Raw genomic sequence first — 26,522 nt, 5'->3', positions numbered from 1 at the left:
CCCATAAGAGATTTGTTTTTCCACAGCTTTGAAAATATGAAGCAAGGAGGGGCCAAATTTCCTACAATAGCCTTGGGCTGACCAAAGCCTTGTGAGTGGATTTGGTAGACGGAAACTGAAAGAAGTTGGTAAAACATATACGTGTATATTTGTGTGTGTGTGTGTGTGTTTGTCCCCCCACCATTACTTGACAACGAATGTTAGTGCAAAAGAGGCCAATAGAATAAGTACTAGGCTTACAAAGAATAAGTTCTGGAGTTGATTTGTTTGACTAAAGGTGGTGCTCCAGCATGGCTGCAGTTAAATGACTGAAACAAATAAAAGAATAAAAGAGCAGACATAAACCCACAAACAGGCACAGGCACCAAAAAGCAGCATTTTATAGCTTGGTGTTTTTATTGCAAAACCAGCAGAATGTAAACATTCACACGTATATCATGGTTTCACTTTTCCATGTAAGAATGGGTCAGACAGAATTTGTTGAGAGATTTTTTTTCTATGGCCAAATGCCCTGTCACTTACCCTTACTTATTTCCCAGATAAAATATTTTTCCATAGCCAGAAATGTTTGCAGAGCATACTAGAAATAAAGAACGCTCCTTGAATGATATTGACAATCATTTACAACCATCATGAACAAAAAAACACAAACACGTGTGTGTGCATATCGTTTGCTATTATGTTAAATTTGCTATTACATACAAATTTGGCCAAATGCATTTTTTCCGATATTTATTCTTGCTTGCAATAGCCGGTTCTTTTGGTCAAACTATTATATCTCCAGCTGCTTCAGATGCTAAGAAATCAAAAATCGTCAAAGTGTAGTAAAACGGTTTTGCTATGGAATGGTGAAATTATTTTATCGTTTTCTGAAAAAGCAACATTTCGAATTCGAACTTATGACACTTTTGCATAATAGCAACGATGTATATATAGTCAATTCAATGAACAGACAATTCAAAAAACGAGTAAAAGAGAAAGAGAGAAAAAAAAATGATTGTGAGAATGTGTACAAGAATTATATTAGTTTGACGCTTGGTGAAAGGAGAGGAGTTTTAAAGTTTTGAGCAAGGCTCTTCATTGGAAAGGAGAAAGAGAAAGTCCAAAGAAGGAAAATTGCCAACGGCACAGATGCGACAAACACACACAGAATTATAACTGGCTTTTCTCTGTTTCTGCCAACTAAATCTACTCACAAGGCTTTGATCAGCCCAAGGCTATTGCAGAAAACACTTGCCCAAGGTGCAAAACAGCAGGACTGAACCTGAAAACATTTTGCTGGGAAATTCTGCCAATGATCTTAAGATTGTGAATCTCATTTACATTGGTGTGTTGTGTTCTTGAGCAAGACACTTTATTCCACGTTGCTCCAGTCCACTCAGCTGGAAAATATGTGTAGTAGCTGTATTTCAAAGGGGCCAACTATGTTACATTTTGTGTCATGCTGAATCTCCCACAAGGACTAACTGTTAAGGGTACACATGTCTGTGGAGTACTCAGTCACTTGCACATGAATTTTACAAGCAAAGTTGTTCTATTAATTGAAACAACTAGAACTCTTATCATTTTAACCAACAGAGTTCCAATTTCTTTTTTGTTATTTAACCATACAGCCATACCTGCATCTCACAAAATGCATCAGGCGATATATGCTTGAGAAGACCTGTTGAGTCAAGTAAAACCAAAATCATAGCTGTGGCCAATGCCAGTGCCCCTTGACTGGCTCCAGTGTCAGTGGCACAGAAAAAGCACTATCCAAACGTCGTCAATGCCAGGCCTACCTGACTGGCTCCTGTGCTGGTGGCAAGTAAAAAGCACCCACTACACTCAGAGTGGTTGGCATTAGGAAGGGCATCCAGCTGTAGAAACATTGCCAGATCAGATTAGAGTGTGGTCCAGCCACTGGCTTTCCAGATCTCAGTCAAACCGTCCAACCCATGCCAGCATGGAAAACGGATGTTAAATGATGATGATGATGTATATAACTGTGTCGAATGTGTACATATACATGCATGTATATATGTGTTTAATTTCTACAGTGACTCTACCAAAATAAATCTACAATGCCATAAAACACATGGGCTAAACAAGCAACATTCCAAAATTACATCCCTAACCTGAGAAAGAGAAAAGGGACAGACCCAGCATGGTTAATGTCATTAACATAGTTGCCTGGCAACTAATAAGTATTTAGTTGTCATTAAGCAGTTGAAATAACCATAAAAAACAACAAAACCCAAAGCTATTAACGTGTGTGTGTGTGTGTTTTTTTTTTTTTTTTCCAGACATTGTATTTTTATATTAGTCATAAAACCCATCACATAACAAGTCAAAAACGTTTGGAATTCTTTAAATTGGAAAGTGGCAGAACCAAGAGACCATTGGAGAAAATACTTTTGTTGTATTTCTTCCAGTTCTTTGCCAGTCATTTTCGTTCCAGGATTGATCAAATAAAGTGTGCCAGCAGCACGGGTGCCATTTGTGTGACACCAGAGTGCATTTTACATGCCACTAGCATGGATGCCAATTTGCAGACACAGGTATCTGTCAAATACTGGAGTTCATTGTACTGGCAATGCCCCACTCTTCAAAAATTGTTGATCTGCACCAACATTAAAAAGCATTAATTAAAAGAATTCAATGAAGAAGGCAGCAAGTTAAGAATATGGTTTGTTCATTAACTGTGACAAAACAGAATCGCTAATTATCTCTGGATCAGATAATCCTCTGATAGTTGACTAACTGTCAAAGAGTTGAAGGAATCTTGCAATGCTGGGATGCTGAGAGTATTATTAGAAATCAATGCAATGACAGCCAAGAGATAAAATGCATTAGCAAAATATGCTGCTCTTTGTTCAAACTACATTTGGGAACAAACATCCATGAATAAGGAACAAAGGCCAACTTGGAACTGTTGGCCACTTTGAGATTTGGTGTTTCCAATGGGAACCAACATATGGATATGAATGCTGTACTCGTAAAACAGCTGAGAGAAAGAAAAAAATGACAGAGGATTTTCAAGTTTGGTGTTAAAATAAAAATGCTAAGAAGTACTTGGAGAGAAACAGGAAAAAGCAATATTATTATTATTATTATTAGTAGTAGTAGTAGTAATAGTAGTAGTAGTAGTAGTAGTAGTAGTAGTAGTAGTAGTAATACTGAATTAGTGGGCAAAATGCCCTGCAGTACTTAATTCTGTCGTTAGTCAATTTACACCAACTTAGCCTTATATTTTCCCCAAGATCAATAAAATAAACACCAGTCAAGTATCATATCCCGATTAAATCTACCAACATCATTTCAAATATATGACCTTGTCCCTAAAGTTATAATTATTATTACCTCCACCTTAGCAAAGGTGGAGGTACTGTTTTCAGTCACATTTGTTTGCTTGACAATAGACAAGATACCTCAAGAACAGCTGGATGGATTTGGATGAATCTTTCAGGGATGTTTGGCCATGTGACTGGCACAAGCTGATTAGATTTTGGGATCAATCCGGTAACAGACAAGGATTCTGGATTATTTTTCCTGTTTTTTTTTACTTAATTTTTGAGAGCATTTGGGTTCATTTCTAGTATTCTCATTTGTGAGAGGAGTCAAGTTTATTTCAGATATTCTCATTTTTAAAATCATCCCTGGCTAATCATTGAGAGGACGCTGGTGTTGACTTGGCAGAGGTTTCAGTACCAAGTATCACGGTCAATAAATTAAGTACCGGTGGGGTCGATATAATTGACTAGTCCCTTCCCCCAAAAGTTCAGGCCTTGTGCCTTTAGTAGAAAGGATTATTATTATTATTATTATAAAAAAATTGAGTTCAAACCCTGCAAAAGTCAACTTTGCTTTTCATCCTTATAAGGATGATAGAAATAATACAAGCCAAGCGCTGAGTGTGGTGATAAACATAACATTGGTGAAGAAGAGATTAAAGAGAATTGGTCTAAGCACACAGCCCTGCTTAATGACATGGATGTAATAAACTGCACATTTCTGCAAAACCTCTGTACCCGCGACCATATGGCTGGGAAGCATGCTTCTTACTATACAGTCACTCCTACACCTATATATATATATATATATATATAAATATATATATATATATATAAATATATATATATAAATATATATATACATATACACACATGGATATTATTTAGGTAGGGTGAAAATCCAAGGTGAGTCTTCTTGTATCTCATCTGTTTATTCCAGTATTACAATCCAGTATGTAGTTCTTATATTTATGTGTTGAAAATTCTGCAGAGTTATATCAAAACAAGAAGTGTCAAAATTTTCCGGTACTTTTTATTAACCATTACACACGTTTCAATTGTTAAAAAGAATTATGTGATTTTTCCAATTTCTTGTACTGAGATTATATATATATATATTTATATATATCATCATCGTTTAACGTCCGCTTTCCATGCTAGCATGGGTTGGACGATTTGACTGCACCAGGCTCCAATCTGATCTGGCAGAGTTTCTACAGCTGGATGTTCTTCCTAATGCCAACCATTCCAAGAATGTAGTGGATGCTTTTACGTGCTACCAGCACGAGGGCCAATCACACGGTACTGGCAACAAGCCATGCTCAAAATAGTGTATTTTATGTGCCACCTGCACGGGAGCTACACACACACACATGTATGTGCAAACACACATACACAGAGTGGAACCTTAGTTTAGGAATTTAATTTAATCCTGAAGATTGTTTGCCACCCGAAATGTTAGTGTACCTTCTTGCTCAAATTTGCTGTGCCTTCTCATGAATTTCTTACAGGAAAAATAGTTTCAGCACACAACGTCAAAGACAGACAATAACTGATGCTCTCTCACCAATACTCCCAACTTGTCATCAATCATTGTTGCCAGCTTGCATGCTTGTCACCCAAGAGATTTAATGTTTGAAAAATTCTCCATAAATCAATTTGTTAATGACAAAAGGCATTTATAAATCAAGGTTCCACCATACATATATATATATATATATATATATATATATATATATATGTGTGTGTGTGTGTGTGTGTGTGTGTGTGTGTGTGTGTGTGTGTGTCTTTGCATATATGCATTGTGGCACTGCCTTGTTTTGTATTTAGCAACAGGTAAGCTCTGATCAAACAGAACCCTAATCCAAAGCATTCTAGCCAGGAACGTACTTTTTCTCGCTCTCAGACATTGTGTATCAAAGACCATATCATCTGCCGTTTTTCATTTTTCAGGATAGTAAGATGTGATTTGAAAGAGATTTGGCTTCAATTTCTAGCAAATTGAACAGCCACTTGATGGTTCCCTTGTTCACCTTAAATCTACAATTTTTCTGCATAGATTTACGTAAAACATTAATTTTTGAAATAATTTCCTCAGAAACTTGTCTTGCAAGAAACATTTAAATTTTATCTCATTCACAACTAAAGTGGAGATAACTGTGTATTATAAATAGGGACAAGGGAAACAACTCGGCCTTCTATTTATTACTATTAATATTTAGCAAATAAAATAGTGGCTAAGTTACATGTCGTAAAGCCCCTTGAAGCTAACCTAGTTACTTTGGTTGCGTCAGTTACTTGATATTCTGGGTTTCGCCTGTGGATGCCCAGGGTCGTCAGGTAAATTAGTTACTATGTATATGCAGGCGAAACTAAGAGTAGGAGGAGACTGACTCAAACAAAATAGAAATACCAAATCTCTACTATGGTAACAAACGTTCTTCTGACGGTCAACACTCAAAGGATATATACACATACACACAGACACACACTAATTGTATATACAAGAGTAAATTATATATATATATATATATAAAGTTAATTGCAGAATAAAACCGTTAGTTCATGAACTCAAAAAAAGCCGTAGCCCACCAATAACCACATATAAGAAGTACAGCATAGACCACAAAACCAAATTAGCAAAGGGAAGTCAAAATTTTTATACATAAGAATAAAAATCGATTAAAAATACAATAGAATAATATAAATAAATAAACTGCGATTAAAAAGTTGATTAAAATATTAGAGACCGGTACAAATATAGTAGAATAAAAATATATATATATAGAAAAAATATAGGGAAAAAAAATAATACATAGGGAAACGTAGCACAACAGTTCATTCGCTGAGGCCAATAAAAAAAGTTCAAGATAAATAGTATGAAAGTTCAACTACCTCCCTCATGACAGCAAATTTAGTAGGTAAAATCCAATTTCATAAACAGGAATACCGAAGCGCACGGGACAAAACAACAACAGAACATCCAATGTGTGGGCAAAGTAAAATCCATATTTCACCATTCCGCATGTAACATCAGTAAAGTCAAACCAAAAACATCATTTACAGTGGATTACAAGTATAGCTCAGAATACAAACACAGAACACCTATGGCCATTTCGGGGGTATATCACCGTATTTAGGGCACAATAGAGCACAAATTAGTGATAACCCCTTCTTCAGGGTAAAAAAGACACACAGACGTCAGCGAAGTCACCAGTCAAAAGAAATTATAATTATGAGAGCAAGCTTAGATAAATAATAATATGGACTAGACCAAAAAAAAAAAAAAAAAAAAAAAAATCTAATTTTTAATTTTTAGTATACCCTTTAGAATAGTCAGGCAGGTTTTGTAACTAAAACTATTAGGTTTCAAATCCAACGTAAGCCATGATGAAAAATAAATAAAAAATAAATACTACCATTGTATCCATATTTTTATTATTATTTTTCTATCAATATTATTGTCTTTTTATTTTAATTTTCATTTCTATCATTACCATTACTATCACCATTACTACCATTATTACCACTACTAATACTATTATTTTTGTTCTTATTTCTATTTTTATATAGTTTTAGAAAGGTGGAGGAAAATTTGATTGCAAAAAGGGATTACCTCGATAAACTTATTCAAGGTTTTCAGCCCAAAAGACCTAAGAATGGAAAGGGATTCCCTAATGCATAATAAGCACTTGCTAATATTAGCCTTAAATTGGGGGGTTCTAGATAAGATTGACCATTCAAGAGAGTACTTCTTATTCTTCCTCTTGAGGTCATGCAGGTAAGAGGCGAGTGTTGTGGAATTATAATATTTCTCATTAGAAAAGGAACTCTTGTGCAGCCTATACCTGGCTTTAAAATTCACTGAACTTCCAATATAAAACTTATTTTGTTTGTCCTCGTCTCTAACTACACATTTATACACTACGTTTGTGGACAAACAAAGTCCGCCGAGAGGACATAAAGAAGGGTCCCTACAATTACATAATTTTTTACGGCCACTCTTAAAGTCATTTCCAATATCATTAACCGCCCTCAGAAATTTATTCTTATCAACCATTCCACTTATCTCATTCCCAGATTTAGGCATAATCCGAGGGAATGAAGAGCCCGTTCCACTATCATCGTGTGGTTTACAGTTGGTTTTATTAGAAAAAGGGTTTCCCTGAGACAGACATTCGCATAGCTTTAACTTATTTATTTTATTCCTATTTAAAGAGGCAATATATGTGGTTATTGGTGGGCTACGGCTTTTTCAGTCGATGACCTAACGGTTTTATTCTGCAATTAACTTTGTACCTATGTCTCAACTAGTTTGAGCACTTCTTTTACAGCCTTGTATAAATTCTTGGTTTTCTAATACAAAACTGTTAATATTGAATAATTATATATATATACACACACACACACACACACACACTGATTTTATATACCTGAGCAGGTGTCTTCCCAACAAGATACTATCAGCTGCTCGTATGTGCATTAAATGATTTATCTCTCACTAGTTGAAGTACTCTTTTTGTTGAGCTTATCTTAATGGAACAGTAAATTATATCATCATCATCACACACAGAGTATTTAGGATTCATAATATAGATCACGATAAAATCAAAAAGTGATCTGAGTTTCATGTGACTGAGATAGGAAAAGTCTTGTATTTGTTGAGCTCTAGATCATTGCTTATCAAGGCAGCCTATGATTAAAGACATCCATGCAATGACAACCCAGACTTTTGGCAGGCATCGTTTATATAGGATTACATTAGACTATGTCCTTTTTTAACATGGTAGGATGTCATATAAGTTACAGGTGCTATTTGTTGTAGGCTGAGCGATCACTTAGAACAGGAAAGGTACAAGGTCAAAGAACATGTCTTGGCAAATTTCATCTGACCAATGCCAAAATGGAAAAGTGGTAATTATAACGTGTGTGTGTGCAAATATACACACACACACATACACATCATCCACCCATGTCTCCGTAAGTGCTGGATGGCAATGTGGATACAGGTTTCTCTTTGTAACTCCAAAAGCACAGTCTCAAGTTCTATCTCACAGTATGGAACAAACTAATACTTTGTGAGTGGAATTGTTAGATGGAAACAATAACAGGAATCCATCATGGACAGATATGCTTTTCTCAGAGGAAAGAAAACAAACAGCATCACTTGCAGGAGCCATGATTCTTTACAGCCATCATCTGACGTCAAGGCAAGGGTACACACTAACACACACACACATGTAAGTATATATATATATATATATATATATATATATATATATATAAATAAGAGGGATGACCAGCAAAAGTGGACTCCTATATGCTAGAAATAGATGCCGAATCATCTAACCACAAAAAAAAATATATGTTCTCAGTAAAAATTCAGCGACACAACAGTCTATATTTTTTTCGTGGTTAGATGATTCGGCATCTATTTCTAGCATATAGGAGACCACTTTTGCTGGTCATCCATCTTATTTTTGCATGTAATATAATTTTAATCTTCGGATTTTTTTAATATGCTAGACCACTGGTTCAAATTGATTAATATCAATTTCTACCCTCATAAATAAATTTATATATATATATATATATATATATATATGCACACTATTGAACCTTGGAAAGGTTATTACGACAGTAATAATAAACACACACACTGGTTCAGTCCTTTATTGTTTTTATTCAGTATTTTTCGTGCTAATTCTTTTCCTTTTTTTTATTTTGTCAAATACAAAAAAAAAAACACGAACAATACTAATTCATAAAGGACCAAACCAGTGCGTGTGTTTATTATTACCGGTATAATGCCCCTCCCAAGATTCAATAGTATTTCTTTCAACACACAAATTCACATCAAGAACCTTGCAAACCAAATACAAATACGAATTATATATACAAAATTCGTCTGCCACACGACTGAATTTACTTCTTTTACACAATGAAAGCGACAGAGATTGTGTGGTTTTCAATCATTTCCACCAAAGAGGAATAATGATATCAGTAAAATAAAATGTGAGTGCCAATAATATCTGGTTCTGGTCTTGAGTTGGTTGTGACCGAAGTTTTCGACCATGGTTGTTTCAGCAGTTAAAGGGAAGTAACTCAAACAGTCTAACCAATTCAGAGCCTTGTGATTAGGTTTGGTGGGTGCAAACTGAAAGAAGCGTGTCATATATGCGCATGCGCTTGTTTTGCTTCTTTGTTTTGACATCTGAAGTAATTTTTGTAAATGTATGTCATCCATTTCCGATATTCTGCAAAAACACGTCCAACTCTGGGGAAAATATTACTTTTCTTGGAAACAGATGAAGTTTGTCGACAGGAAGAGCTTCCAGTCATAGAAAAATATGCAAAATTGCAGTCTTGGCAGATACCAGTGTCACGCAAATAGCACCGGTGCTGGTTTCACGTAAAAGCACCCTTTACACTCTTGGAGTGGTTGGCATTAAGAAGGGCATTTCAGCCACAGAAAACCATGTCAAATCAGACAGCAGTTGGGTGTGGCCTCCCAGCTTGCCAGCCTTGATCAAACTGTCCAACCCATGCCAGCATGGACAATGGAAGTCAAATGATGATGAATAAAGATGGAAGGAATTTTACTTTTTATAATTTGATATTTTCCTAAATTCTATGTAAGCACGTCACTTAGTGGTTAGGGTATTTGGCAAAAAATTGCAAGGTCACGAGTTCGATTCCTGGTGTCTCGTGTAAGACACTTTATTTCATGTTGCTCCAGTTCACTCAGCTGGCAAAAATGTGTTGTACCAGTATTTCAAAGGGGCTCCTCTTGTCACATTCTCTTGTCATGCTGAATCTCCCTGAGAACTACGTCAAGAGTACATGTGTCTGTGGAGTGCTTGCACTTTAATTTCATGAGCGGGCTGTTCCACTGAGCATATCAACTAGAACCCTCATCTTTGTAACCAAGAGTCATCATCATCATCAAAGTGACAGTTATAAATTATAGGAAGGATTCTGCAGAGTGAGTTTATTGAAACTTAAGATCAACATGAACGCTATTAGAATAATGTAGACACACATCTCCCTGATCTAGATGACTAAATGATACATTTGAACCAAGAAATTCAAAGATGCTATGCTTGAATTAAAAGAAATTCAGTCCTTGAATTTGTGGCGGAAATGTTAATCCTTGTAGGAACTCAGAACAGACATGCTAACCTTTCATTTGACACGGGACCACCTCCTCCAATTCTCCCTCCCCTCACAAAGGATCTTTGTCTTGCAAGTTACCTGGTGACCCTGCCAGTGCAGGTGCCACTTAAAAAGCATCCAGTCCATACTGTAAAGTGGTAGGCATTTAGAAGGGCCTCCAGCTGTAAAAACCTTCCTAAAACTGACCTCACCTGTGCTTGTGCCATGTAAAAAGCACTGTCCACTCTACTGGGTCGCTGGTGTTAGGAAGGGCATCTAGCTATAAAAAACCCTGCCAAAACAAAGTCTGATGCAGGATCGTGCCTGACCAGCTTCTGTTAAACCATCCAACCCATGCCAACATGGAAGGACGTTAAACAATGATGATAATGAATAACAGTTTTAAATTTTAGCACAAGGCCAGCAAGGTCGAGGGATGGAGTAAGTCAATTACATCAACCCTGAAACCGATTTTATCGACCCTGAAAGGATGAAAGGCAAAGTCAATCTTGGCAGAATTTGAACTCGAAATGTGAAGAAATACGCATTGCTGCTAAGCATTTTACTTGGTGATTTTTGTCAGCTTGTTACCTTCAATAATAATAATAATAATAATAATAATAAAAAACCACCATTGAAGTATGAAACTGCTATTTGTGACATACATTCTTCATCTAACTAAAACAAATGATAAGGATGATGTCATAATAATTAACAAAAAAAAAACATTGACACAGAAAGAAAGACATTAGTGAAATCTGAAAATAGCCAGAATAAAGTCTGTAACAGAAACCAGATGGCCTGAGTTGATGGTGCCAATTGTGGTAATAATGGTAAATCCAGGAGAGTCGGCCGAGTATCTCATCTGATTAAATTTCTGTATATATATCAAGTATCTTCTACTATCTAGCCTTGGACAGATCAAAGTATTGTGAGTGGATTTGGTAGACAGAAACTGAAAGAAACCTGTCGTATATATATATATATATATATATATATGTGTGTGTGTGTGCGTGTGTGTGTATATTGAGGCTGTGTGACAAGAAGCTTGCAACCCAATTACATGGACCTGGGTTCAGTCCCACTGCGTCGCATCTTGGGCAAGTGTCTTCTACTATAGCCTTGGGCCCAGTCTGGCCCAGTCTTGTGAATGGATGTAGACAGAAACTGAAAGAAACCTGTTGTGTGTGTGTGTATATATACATATATATATATATATATATATTGAGGCTGTGTGGTAAGAGGTTTGCAACCCATCCACATAGATCTGGGTTCATTCCCACTGTTGCACCTTGGGCAAGTTTTCTTCTGCTATAGCCTTGGGTTTAGCAAAGCCTTGTGAGTGGATATGGTAGAAGGAAACTGAAAGAAACCCATCACATACATACATGCATGGAAAGCAGACGTTAAACGATGATGATGATGATATATATATATATTATATATATATATATATATATATATATATATATATATATGCTGGAGTAAGCACATGGAATGTGCAACAAGGTGGAAAAAAGAGTACTCAAATACCAGAGGTAGAGTAATATTCTTTATTTAAAAGCAGCAGAAATATAACAAAAGACTGTTACTCTGAGTTTTACGTTCCTGTTCATCGAACGTCCGATGAACAGGAAAGTGAAACTCAGAGTAACAGTCTTTTGTTATATTTCTGCTGCTTTAAATAAAGTATATATATATATATATATATATATATATATATATATATATATATAAATGCCAAAACGAATTTGTGTCAGCGTGTCAGACTTTGCCCCCACTCCTGCTGGGGTGAGAGTAATAATACGCATATAGACTGCGAGGGTGATAGTAATAGTATGAGCTGTAGTTATGATAGAGGGGGAGGCAATGGTGATGATGGCAGTGACAGTGTTAGCAAAGGCGTGGGGTCAACTCGTTCAACGGAAAATTCTACAAGACAGTGCCCCAGCATGGTCACAGTTTAAAGACTGAAACAAATAAGAGAGCAGATGATGATCACCTTTCAACATCCATCTTCCATGCTGATACGGATTGGATGGCTGAAGGGGATTTGATGGGTCCAAAGACTGCATCCTATTCCAATATCTTGCTTTAGCATGGTCTCTATGGCTGCAGGTCATTCCTAACAGCACCTGCATTACATCATGTACTGGATACTCTTTCATGGCACCAACACTAGTGAGGTGACCATGTCACTTGCAAGACTAAGATCTCCTACATTTGAGTGGAGATATAGCAGAGGAAGGCAGTTTTTATGCTAGGAGATCATCCTCATGTTTTAAATCCAAGTTTTGTCCCTGTTAATGGAGGTGGTCAGATCTACCTCAATGCCATAGCAACTGCCCTCACACTATCTCGCCCGGCTTTAGGTTTTCAAACCAACCCTCCCAATCCCCTCCTCCACCTGTCCCCCTCCACCTTTTCCTCAGTCTACCTCGACATTAAATTATGAAAGAAGGGGCCAGAGCAGAATAGGTTTCTTATTGTAGAGGAGATACAATGGCTACTCCTAGAAGACTGGGTGGCAGTAACCTGGATGAACTTCGAAAGGGAGATAAAATAATGGTGATGGAAATCTCAGGGTGGACTCTCATACATAATACCATTGTATTAACCTCCTCATCACCCTTCAATGTATAAAAGACAATGCCAAATAGAGATTGGAAGGAAACTCAGTTATAGTTTGACAATTTCTTAACTTATGATTTAACCCTTCAGCATTTAAACAGGTCATATCCAACCCATATATTCAAACTAGACACATCTGGCCTCTCACACCTATCCTACAGTGTCATTATAAAAATATACAATAACATCGTTAAAATCTGAAGGTTACAAGTTAATGCAGGATAAATTCAAAACAATGGGAATAAATAAGTATTACAATTGACAAAGAAATCTGAATGCTAAAGAGTTAAAGAAGTTGTAAGCATGATGGTATGGGTAAGAAGTTTTCTTTGCAACTACGAGGCTCTGAGTTCAGTCCCATTGCATAGTACCTTGGGTAATTGTCATTTAATCTATCTCTGGGTTCACCAATGCATTGTCAGTGAATATGGTAAAGAAACTGTATGGAAGCAGGTCGTGTAAGTATTTCCTCCAATCAACTCTTTTTTTTTTTTCTTTGATTGGGTTCCGGGAGGCAATCATAATGCAGTGTAAATGTGTAGATATTTATTATGGCAAAAAAGAGAGAGAGAGAAAGAAAGATTAGGATTTCTTCTTTCTATAACTGGCATTTGGTTGGTCCTTCCATTTTAATAATGAGCAAGGCAGAGAAAAACTGTTTCATAATTAGCTACTTCATCGCAATAATAATGACAACTGTAAACAGAAACATTCCTAGTGTTTGTTCAACATCATTAGTTGTAAGATGACAGAATTGTGTGACACTGGTCATCACATGTTCTGTATTGAAAATGGTGAACCAGAAGAATACAATAAACTAAGCATACATTTCTTTTGCTTTAGTAAATAAACATGCATGCCATTGGATAACGGATGTAACGAGCAACCAAGAGAAAAGAGAAAGAATGGAGAAAAAAAACGAAATTTCCATAAAGATGTGGATTTGGAAAGGAACTGACATCAAAATCTACAGTGTGGAAAACAAACAGATTGATTCAACATTCTCGCTCTCTCTCGTTATATTTCTATGTGAGAGAAAAAGTCTGAGAACATTCTTTGTTGCTTCAAAGGAAAAATTATATCTTGACTAGCAGGATTCAGTGAATATTTCACAGAATTAATGGTAAACCTATTGAGTTATTTCTGAAAACTTTATCCAAAAAACCTGAAAGCATAGCTTGTGTTCTGTCTATGGAAAGACAGTCGCTCATCTGCTATTCATTGAAAAGTGAAAGAAACTGGAATATGATGATTACTTAATGCACTTTATATATACACTTTATATACTTTACACACAATTTCATAGACTTAATACACGGCACTCATAAATATTCACTCTTATTTTTCCATTTTTCCCATAAAGAAAAAAAAAACTCATACATGATACAACCTTTAGTTAAATTGTATATATCTGCCATGTAAATAAGCATGAATATTTCACGGAATTGCACTTATGCACATGCATTAAGTGATAGGTGATATGAAAAACTTAGTTCAATTAAAAAAAATATACACAGGAATGGCTGTGTGGTAAGTAGCTTGCTTACCAACCACATGGTTCTGGGTTCAGTCCCACTGCATGGCACCTTGGGCAAGTGTCTTCTACTATAGCCTCGGGCCGACCAAAGCCTTGTGAGTGGATTTGGTAGATGGAAACTGAAAGAAGCCCGTCGTATATATGTATATATATATATATGTATGTGTGTCTGTGTTTGTTCCCCCACCATCGCTTGACAACCGATGCTGGTGTGTTTACGTCCCCGTAACTTAGCGGTTCAGCAAAAAAGACCGATAGAATAAGTACTAGGCTAACAAAGAATAAGTCCTGGGGTCGATTTGTTCAACTAAATGCGGTGCTCCAGCATGGCCACAGTCAAATGACTGAAACAAGTAAAAGAGTTTTCACTATCCAGTCACCACCACCACCATCATCATCTTTCCCCCTCCCCCTCACTCTGCCTTTCTTTAACCTCACCCCCTCTGCTAAAAGTATTAAGTTCCCCCTACCTTACATCATGGATGCTTCTCTCCCTCTTTCTTTCTCACGCTTTTCTCTCTTTCCCTTTCTTTTTTCTGTATCACTCTTCACTTTATCTTTCTTTTTTTCCTTTTTCCTTTCAACTAATCATGTGAAAGCATTACAATTACATTCCCTCTACTTCACGTCATGGACGCTTCTCTCTCCCTCTTTTCCACTCTCCCTCTGTTTCTCTAATCACATGAAAGCATTACCGACAGGCTAAGTAGTGCAATGACAAGCAGGATTATTATAAGATTCTCGTAATCAATCTTTCTCCCACCATAAGATGGTGAGCAGGAAAAAGGCCAAGTAGCATTTCTTCCAACTTTATGTTTTGTATTCAATTCCCACTGGGGTCAACCCGCCTTTCATCCCTTTCAGGGTTCAATGAAATAAGTACCAGTGGAACACTATGGGTCAGTGTACTTGATTTATCCCCTTCCTCGAAAATGCTGGCTTTGTGCCAAAATTTGAAACCACTATCTCTCTCCCACCTGTGTTTTCTGATTTAAAATCTGCTGTTTCTTGTAAATCATCTTAAATTCAGGCTTACAGTGAAGAAATCCAGATAAGATCGAAATACATCCATGCAATTGGAATTATATTGTTCTTTCTTCATTATTATTAGATAATTAGATTAAATGCAATTCAACAGCTGAATATTAATTACTACCTCAGGCGTTGCTGTGTGGTAAGCAGTTAGCTTTCCAACCACATGGTTCTCGGTTCAGCCCCACTGTTTGGCCCCTTAGGCAAATGTCCCTAGGCCAATCAGAGCATTGGAAGAGGATTTAGTAGATGGAAACTGAAAGACACCCTTTGTGTGGGGGTTTGTCTCCTTGGCTTATCATCGCATAAGTTTTAAATCAGTGGTGCCAAACTTTTTCAAGCTGCCGCATCTTTAGCACCCAGGCCACATTCCTAGCGCCCCCTTACCCTCCCCACCACAATATAGACCACCTCCTGCAGCAAATTCAAAACAACCGTATCTTACAAATAAAACAAACCTAATTAACCTATCAATACTTTTTTTTTACATCTATCACCCCATTATCATCCCCCCCCCACCCCCACACACACACAAGGTAGCAGTACTGCTCACTTTGGGAATCACAGTTTTAAATAAATGCCGCTGCCATCTAAGCAATGTCATTTCATTTCCAATAGTCGACCTAAAAATCCAGCCATGGATAAATACTACCTTCCTTGAAAATAGGAAGGCCATCCAGCCCTCAAACTTCATCTGACTCGTGTAAGCATGGAAAAGTAGACATTTAAATGATGAGGGTTTCTTTCAAGTAAATATGAAATGATTTCACTTCCACCTCATCATCAGTATTTAACCCATTAGCATTTGAACTGGCCATATCTAGTCAAAATGTCTGTTTTGTTTCATGCCTATCACACCTAACCTACAATGTCGTTCTAAAAATAAACAATCACATCATTGAAATATTAAAGCTGCAAGATAATTCATCATGATTAATTCAATGCAATTCTTTTATTCTTTTGTTTCAGTCATTTGACCGTGTCCATGCTGGAGCACGGCCTTTAAGACATTCTTTATAAGCCTAATAATTATTCTATCGGTCTTTTTTGCCGAACCGCTAAGTTACTGGGATGTAAACACACCAGCATTGGTTGTCAAGCAATGGTGGGGAGGGTGGGACAGACACAAATATATATATATATATATATATATATATATATATATATATACACGATGGGCTTCTTTCAGTTTCCATCTACCAAATCCACTCACAAGGCTTTGATCAGCCCGAGGCTATAGTAGAAGACACTTGCCCAAGGCGCCACGCAGTGGGACTGAACCTGGAACTATGTGGTTGGTAAGCAGGCTACTTTATTTCATTATATTGGCTTGGACAAAGAGAGGAGATGAATGATGAACACGATGATATTGATGGGAGAAGGCAGAAGTTGCCTTCTGTGTGGTAAGCAAGCTACTTACCACACAGCCACTCCTATATACTTTATTATTAAAGCTGCAAAAAAAAAAAAAAAAAAAACTGTTACTCAGAGTTTCATGCTCCCATTTATCAGACTGTCCGACAAATGGGAACGTGAAACTGAGAAACAGTTTTGTTTTTTTTTCTCATGATGTTTTAGCAGCTTTAATAAAGCATATTACTTTACCTCCGGTATTTGAGTACTATTTTTTTTTCCCACCTTGTTTCACATTTATGTGCTTACTCTGGTGCGTGCGTGTATGACAAAGACAGGTGTAGGAACAACAAGCAGGTATATTAGTTTAACGCTTGTGAACACATACACAAACTTATAACAAAATTGGTCAAATTAGACGGAGACAGTCACAATTTATTGTGACTGTCACAAATAGCAGAGATAAATCACAGAAGAGAGGAATTTACAACAGATAATGGTTTAGTCACAACACATACAAGATTAACAATCTATTGTTTTTTCATACTCACGCTCTCTTTCTCTCCATGTTTTGATATAAATAAATACAAAAGCCTATTTTTTTTAGCTATTTAATTAAACCATAGCAATGCTTTATTTCTGAAAGTTTAAAGGTATTACATTTTTATGTGAAACTGCACACCTGAATATAATAAAAATTGCAATTAATGGCTTATTATTTTCAACATTTAAACAAGCATTATTTCATCTAGATTTTCCTCGAATTGTTCTACAGCCCCGTGGGTGGAATATATTCATAAATTTATACATTTTTATTGGAACAGCTTTTCACAGCTATTTATGTATTTATATATATATATCTTCTTCACACTCTTAATCACTCAGTAAACAAAGCAGAAGAGCAAGATTTCTCTTGATTTATTAGATTCTGGTGACAAATCCAACCCATGCTAGCATGGAGAGAATAAGTACCTTGGGTCTGGCTCTTTACTATAGAACTGGAGCTACCAATTCCTTGCAAGTGAATTTGGTAGATAGAAGAAAACAAAAGGAAGAAAGAATCATAATTTTAACAACCATCTTTTTACGTTTGCATGAATCAAATGGAATTCAATGAGACGGGGGTTTTCTGCAGCCAGACACCGTTTCCTGTCATCAACCCTCACCTGTTTCCAAGTAACAATTCCCATGGCAAGCTAGGTTTCCACTTAAGAATGGAAATGAATGCCAGTCATACTCACAACTCTCACATGGTGTCAAGACAAGCACACACGCACAAACTGTGTGTGTGTGTGTATTATATAGGAAATTACTTAACAAGGAGAAATTATGACAAACTTTATTAACTTACAGCTGTTTCTGCTACAAGATGCAATGCACTCATAGCTGAATGCTTGTATATCAACCTATAGCTTCAGAGCTTCAGAAAAAATATATATGAGTGGCTGTGTGTTAAGTAACTTGCTTACCAACCACATGGTTCCGGGTTCAGTCCCATTGCGTGGCACCTTGGGCAAGTGTCTTCTACTATAGCTTCGGGCCGACCAAAGCCTTGTGAGTGGATTTGGTAGACGGAAACTGAAAGAAGCCTGTCGTGTGTATATATATGTGTGTGTGTGTGTGTGTGTGTGTGTGTGTGTGTGTGTGTATGTCTGTGTTTGTCCCCCCACCATCGCTTGACAATCGATGCTGGTATGTTTATGTCCCCGTAACTTAGCGGCTCGGCGAAGAGACCGATAGAATAAGTTCTAGGCTTACAAAGAATAAGTCCTGGGGTCAATTTGCTTGACTAAAGGTGGTGCTCCAGCATGGCCGCAGTCAAATGACTGAAACAAGATATATATATATATATTGTTATATGAGCTTCTCTCAGTTTCTATCAATCAAATCTACTCACAAGATTGTTTGGCCTAGGGCTATAGTAGAGAACATTTGCTCAGGGTTCCATGTGGTGAAACTGAAGCCAAAATTATGTGGTTGGGAAGCAAACTTTAACTATATACCTAGACCGATAAATAATTTTTATTACCACTAATTTGCCATTAATTATACTTTGCAGCTGTAGGTTTATTTCTGTTAATTCTTGGAGCTAAGGTCATATGTATCATATTGTATCCACCTTCATTAAGTAGAATAGAGATTTAGTAAAACAGATACCAGAGTGTCCTCAACTGTTTTATAAGCTGTTGTAATAAATAAGGTTAATTACTTCAATGAAATATGGTTTACGACATATAACTTCTCCCATACTGTCTTGTATTCTTTCCATCTGCATTTATTTCTTTATCTTTTAGTCCAGAGAAAAGATTGTACCTATAGAGTGTTCAGGCTAAATTTGATTCCAGCATGGCCCCAGTCAAATGACTGAAACAATTAAAAGAATATATCAAAAAATAAAAGTATTTAAAAAAAAAAAAAGAAATATAAACTATAGGCACTGGCATGGTTGTGCGATAAGAAGCTTGCCTCCCAACCACATGGTTCCAGGTTCAGTCCCACTGTGTGGCATCTTGGGCAGGTGTTTTTACTATAGCCTCAGGCCAACCAAAACCTTGTAAGTGGATTTGGCAGACAGAAACTGAAAAAAGCTTGTCTCATATATATATATATATATATATATATATATATATATATATATATATATATATATATATATATATATATATATATATATATATACTTGTGTGTCTGTGTTTGGCCCCCTACCATTGTTTGACAACCAATGTTGGTGTGTTTATGTCCCTGTAACCTAGCAGTTTGGCAAAAGAGACTGATAGAATAAGTACTAGGCTTGCCAGGAATAAGTCCGGGGGTCAATTTGTTTGACTAAAGCTGGTGCTCCAGCATGGCTGCAGTCAAATGATTGAAACAACTAAAAGAATAGATTATGACTGGGAGATAACCATTTACTCAAAGAAGCTGTTCTCAGCTTTCACCACAGCCTCAAGACAGCTTCAGAACCTGGTACATGCATTTCTCACTACATCCCTAGGAAGATCTTGACACACCTTGATCTTGGCCACTAGCTTGGCTTTGATGTTACAGGCAGAGTAATCCAGGAGATTAATTCTACTGTCTAAATAGGCCATAGCATGATTTGAACTCTGAATGCAAAGATCCAGAACAATTACTGCAAGGAATCCAGTCCAACATTCTTAGTTCTACCCTAGATGGATGACTGGCCTTTTTCATCCCCATGCTGATAGCACATAAAAAGCATCATCCAAACATAGCCGATGCCAGTGCCACCTAACTGGCTCTCGTGCCAGCGGCACGTAAAAAGCACCCACTACACTTTCGGAGTGGTTGGCATTAGGAAGGAACATTGCCAGATCAGAATGGAGCCTGGTGCAGCCTCCTGGCTTGCCAGTCTTCAGTCAAATTGTCCAACCCATGCCAGCATGGAAAGCGGAGGTCAAGCAATGATGATGATGATGATGAGTAAAATTTATAAAAGAAACGTTGTAGAAAGCAAAACAACTGAGTAAGTAATTGGTATGGATTTTTTTGTTCTTTTTCTTCCTAGAAAGGATGTTAATTTTTAAATATTTTAAAGTCTGTTTTATGCCAATCTTTGGTTGAGAGTATTGCAGAGATACTAACTTAACCACCCACACTTGCTGTGCTTAGACTGTCTCCAGAATTAAGTGCCTAACTCCAAATACACTTACCCCTCTCCACTCATGGATGAACCATGAAGGAAAGACAAGTCAATATGTTTGTAGCATCCATGGCACCAGCAGAGGATGCCAGGTATTGGTAAGTGTGATTATATATATCCATCTTAGGGACCCTCTTTTCAGGTTTTCTGAAGTGGTTTACTTTCTTACCCTATTCTAAATGCTCAGTGAATTATTCCACAAAACAGCAGGGGTTTATTATAGAGGGTGTAGTTTGTGCACAGCCAGTTCCACTTTTTCTGTCCTTCAAACTCATATTGGTCTGGTGCAACGAACCCAATGGTTATCAAGTTATAGGATTTGTACGGAGTTAGCTTGTCTTAGATGAGTTACCTTCTCTTAGATGGGTCTTAGATGAGAGGCTAAAGAGCTGCAGGACTTCATGGGACCTGGATCAATTGGAGTGTCTGTGAGCAACCTTCTTTAATGACAAGCGAATTAACTTATTGTTGAGACTCTAACCAGTACAATTACTGAGCCAGGTTAGATTTGGGAACAATAGCGAGTAAGAAGTGGTTACACATTCCTCAAAACCCTGAGACTTCTTAAACAGCCCACCCCCACTGCCACTACCAGATGCACTTTAAAACCAGACCCAGGACAAATTGATACTGAATCGTCAATCCTGTTTTTTTTTTTTTTTTGCTAATAACCCTGAAAGGATGAAATGCAGCATTGACCTCAGAGGGCTTTGAACTCAAGCATATTTACATGACAGACAGTTGCACATTCTAATTTACCTTGAAATATGATACTGAGCACACCTGCGGTTTTCTTTAATAGCTTACACTAATAATCAATTCCATGAATCTGAACACCATTTAACAGAGATAATAAAGAGATGAAAAGCTTGTTAGATTTTCTAAATGTATTTAAAGTTTATTTTACAATTAATGAAACAGTAATAAAAGATAAATTGGTAGACTTCAATGAATTAATTAATATTGTATGTACTTTTTATCTTATTTTTACATGGCATTTTCATCCACTATCCATTAAGTATCCCAAAATATGCTTACAAATTTCTCATTAGTTAAACAGACAGTCTTACGCATTCTCTCATTCTTGCAGGCAAAATTTGAAGTTGGTTAATTTCTTCCGGCATTATTTATAGGAGATTTTAAGATAGTGATCTCACAGAATTGCTAATGTGTTAGACAAAATACTGAGTGGCATATTTTTTGGCTCTTTACATTCCGAGTTCAAATCTCACCATGGACAAATTTGTCTTTCATCCTTTTGGATCCTATGAAATAAAGTACTGACTTACTCTTCTCTGAAAATGTCAGGCCTTAGAAGCTTGCTTCCCAACCACACGATACCAGGTTCAATCTCACTGTATGGCACCTTGGATGATTGTCTTCTACTATAGTGCTGGGCCGACTAAAACCTTTTGAGTAAATGTGATCGACAAAAATTGAAAGTGTGTGTGTATGTGTTATGTTTGTCCAAGGCCTTTTACTAAGTTGGTAGCATGTAATTTGAGCAAGATTTAGCTGTTATTTTTAACAGGCCCAGAAGCTTGTTAGCTCAGTCAGCACAACCGTTTGTAGTCAGTATCATTAGAACATGTGTGAGAGTTGTCTGGTTTTAATAAAAAAAGTTAAAATACCAAAAACATATCCTTCCTCTTCCTTTGGGATGGGGGGAGGTGGTTAATCTGAAAACAATATTGATCTTTCCTAATCTTCTTAATGTCATTATTCTATTAAGCAATTAATTAGTCATTAGTAGTTGAAACTGTGTTGTAATCTACTTAGAATCCAAAATGTTTAATTACTTATACAAATTCAAAATCACAATCAGAATCTCAATCAAATCAAAAATGGAAATTGTAGTTGTGACCAATGCCAGTGCCACTTGACTGGCTCCCGTGCTGGTGGCACACAGTAAGCACCATTCATGCATGGATCATTGTCAGTACTGCCTGACTGGCTCCCCATGCTGATAGCACATAAAAAGCATCATTCAAGCATGGTCGATGTCAGTGCCACCTGACTGGCTCTCATGCCAGTGGCACGTAAAAAGCACCCACTACACTCTCGGAGTAGTTGGAATTAGGAAGGGCATTCAGCTGTAGAAACATTGCCAGATCAGACTGGAGCCTGGTGCAGCCTCCTGGCTTGCCAGTCTTCAGTCAAATTGTCCAACCCATGCCAGCATGGAAAGCGAACGTTAAGCAATGATGATGAAGAGTAAAATTTATAAAAGAAACATTGTAGAAAGCGAAACAACTGAGCAAGTAATTGGTATGGATTTCTTTGTTCTTTTTCTTCCTGGAAAGGATGTTAATTTTTAAATATTTTAAAGTCTGTTTTATGCCTATTCATCTCTCATGCTATTTTTGGCTGGTGTTTCACAAACTTAATTTGCATTCCATCAGTTGTAAAGATGAGGGTTCCAGTTGATCCAATCAACAGAACAGCCTGCTCTTGAAATTAACGTGGAAGTGGCTGAGCACTCCACTGACACACATATCCTTAACCCTTTTGATACCAACCCGGCTGAAATCGCCTCTGGCTTTGTACTACAAATGTCTTTTTTTTCAGAAGTTCTGAATTAAAATCTTTCACCAAACCATAGTCGCAACTTATATTCCTAACACTAGCTTAAAGATAATTAAGTTATTTTACTAAATTCTTTGTTATATTTAAAATTAATTGAAAGAAACAAGGTATCTCAACAGAAATATGGTAACAAAAGGGTTGAAGTAGTTCTCAGGGAGATTCAACAAGACAGTGAATGTGACAAGGCTGACTCTTTAAAATACAGCTACAACTCATTTTTGCCAGATGAGTAGACTGGAGCAATGTGAAATAAAATGTCATGTTGAAGGACACAATATGCTGCCAGGAATTGGACTCAACTTTACAATCATGACCCAGATACCTTATTGCTTGATTGGCATTTTATGGTGTCCTTTTTACAGACAGTTATACTTCAGCTCCAAGATAGAATTGTTTAAAACAGTCCCACTTGCACAAATTGTAAGACAGATATAATCCTGGCAGCTGGAACAATAAAGGAGATTAGCAGCAGTACAAGGTCTCTGGCTATAGCTTTTGTCACACTAGTCCTTTTACGGTTGCTGTATAGAGTTAAAAGTTGGTAAACAAGTGGGGTTGATAGACAGACAAGGAAGCACATCATCATTTAACGACTGTTTACCATGCTGGCATGGGTTGGATGGTTTGACATGAGCTGGCAAGGCCAAGAGCTGCACCAGGTTCTATTGTCTGTTTTGCACTGGTTTCCACAGCTAGATGCTCCTCCTAATGCCAACCACTTTAGAGAGTGTAATGAATCTTATTACATGACACCATTACCAGTGATTTTTACGTAGCACCAGAGAGAGAGAGAGAGAGAGAAAACTATTAGAATGTTAGACAAAAAACTTAGTAGTATTTCTATTGGCTCTTTATGTTCTGAGTTCAAATCTGGCCAATGTTAGCTTTGCCTTTCATCTCTTCAAAATTGATAAAATAAAATACCAGTCATGTACTGGTAGCATATGTGTATCTGTATGCATGTGAAAGTGTTTATGTATTCATGTGTGTCAGTGTGTGTATGTTTGTTCATGTATGTGTATATGCATTGATGCATACACACAAATGTATGGTGGTTCATCAGTTACAATGTTACACTATTTCTTCCAGCTCTTTATGTTTTGGGTTCAAGTCCAGCCAAGGCCAATTTGGTCTTTCATTTTTTCAAAGTCAATCAAATACTAGGAGTATGTAATTGTATGCGTATGAATGTGCTTATGTCTTCATATTTGTATTTATGGTTCTGTATTTATGTGTGTGTGTGTGTGTGTCGCTCATGCAGGCAGACAAAAATAAGGTCGTACAACAGTTGGAATAATATTTTCCTTGCATTGAGATCTTTCAAAAATCACTTTTTAGTCACAAGCATTTTGCTTTGGCATCCTAACAGAGGAATATTTCAATTAATTTTCCATTGGTTCTGAAAACCAGTGACCATGTTCATTAACCATTCCAAGACATTATTCGGTTCATGTGGAATTTAGATTACTAAAACTAATTTAATACCTCCAGACTGATTTCCATGTATCCCATGTATTGTTCAGATAAACTTGCTCCATAGTCATTAAGTCAGTTTGAATCTCATTACACTTTGTAACCGAGGTTAATTACATCTTGCTGTCAATGCCTACAGACCAAAGTAGATATCTACTTCAATCTCTACCACCACCATTCTTTAATTTGCTTTGTTTCTCTTCTGCATCTTTCAGTTCATTTAACATTGGTAATGTCTGAGAAATTCATGAGTATTATTCAACCTTAGTTTGCTGTCCTTTGGTTAGAAACATGGTATTTTACAGCATACAAGTCGAATTCTTCAAACCAAAATTTGCAGTCAAAAAACAAAAAGGGAGATTGCATTAAAAAGAGTATCCAACTGAAAAACCTGCTTTAATATTCCTGTAACTCATTCTAGCATAGAAAAACAGGCATAAAACAAACAAATGAACTCCTTACATGTATATCATACTTGTATATGACCTACATGTTTACATGTATAAAAATAGACTGGCACTCACTTGGTCACAGCAAGGAGTGTTTCCAGTTGGCCTGATCAACGGGACAGCCTGCATGTGAAATTAACATGTAAGTGGTTTGAGCACTCCACAGACATGTAAACCCTTAATTAGTTCTCAAGGAGAGCCAGTGTGACACAGAATGTAATGAGCCTGGGTTGGCCCTTTGAAACACTAGTAAACTAAGTAAAATCGCTGTCATCCATACATACAGACTTGTCCTTTACAGGTGCCAGTGTCACATAAAATGCACTTGTGCTAGTGCTGCATAAACACACTTGTGCTGTTGGCATGCAAGAAGTCCTCTGTTACTTATTCTATCAGTCTCTTTTTGTTATACTGCTAAGTTATACGGATATAAACAGAGTAACACTAATTGTCAAGTGGTGGTGGTGGTGGTGGTGGTGGTGACGACATGGACAAACACACACACATGCATCTCTCTCTCTCTCTCATATAAAAATATATCATTTAACATCCGTGTTCCATGTTAGCAGGAGTTGGACAGTTTGACAGCAGCTGGCATGCCAGAGAGCTGCACCAGGCTCCAATTGTCTCTTTTTGCAGGGCTTTTATAGCTGGATGCCCTTCCTAATGCCAGCCACTTTACGGAGTGTACCAGATACTCTTTACATGCCACTAGCAAGGGTGCTTTTTGCATACCGCTAGCACAGGTGCTTTTTTATGTGGTGCTGGTACAGGTACTTTTGATGTAGTGCCAGCACAGATAGCGCCAGCATGGACAGTGCCAAAAACATAAAATCAATTTCAGTAACTGATTGGTGTATTAGTTTACTGATCTTAGAAGTATGAATAGTAAAGCTGACCTCAGTAGGAATTGAGCTGAGAATGTAAAGTGGTGCAAGTAAACACTACAGACATTTTGTCCAATGTGTTTACCAAATGTAGCAATTTACCATTGTTGCGATGGTGATGGAGTCAGCATCAAGTCTGAGTAAGTTTAGGTCATTGTCTGTTGGAAAAACAAAGGAGTCAGTCCAAATGCATTATGTCCAGTTTCCATCCATTCTATCTATTGTGACTATTTCTTATCACACACACACACACACACACATATATATTTATTTATTTATATATATATATATATATATATATATACATACATACATACACATATGTATATGTATTTATTTATTTATTATTGTGTCTGGGGAAAGTCTCTTTTAATGCCTTATTAACACTCACGAGTTCGATTTCCACTCATTTATTCATTTTTTTATAAACTTTTCAACTAAAAACAACTATTGAAAAGGTTGCAAGATGCAACGAAAATTTTTAAA

At 36.8% G+C, this 26,522-nt stretch overlaps 1 protein-coding gene and 1 long non-coding RNA gene across 8 annotated transcripts in view; one reads left to right on the top strand and one right to left on the bottom strand.

Annotated features, from left to right (window-relative positions):
* The window catches only part of LOC106869995 (uncharacterized), a 276,693-nt gene that overhangs the window by 209,732 nt on the left and 40,439 nt on the right, over positions 1 to 26,522 (top strand). The window lies entirely within an intron of this gene.
* Positions 1 to 26,522, bottom strand: part of LOC106869993 (adenosylhomocysteinase-like 1) — a 426,079-nt gene that overhangs the window by 372,523 nt on the left and 27,034 nt on the right. The window lies entirely within an intron of this gene.

Source organism: Octopus bimaculoides, chromosome 3, assembly GCF_046866305.1.
Source record: "Octopus bimaculoides isolate indiv1 chromosome 3, ASM4686630v1, whole genome shotgun sequence".
Taxonomy (NCBI): domain Eukaryota; kingdom Metazoa; phylum Mollusca; class Cephalopoda; order Octopoda; family Octopodidae; genus Octopus; species Octopus bimaculoides.
Note: the sequence above shows the minus strand (reverse complement) of the source record. Positions and strands in the feature narration are given on the sequence as shown.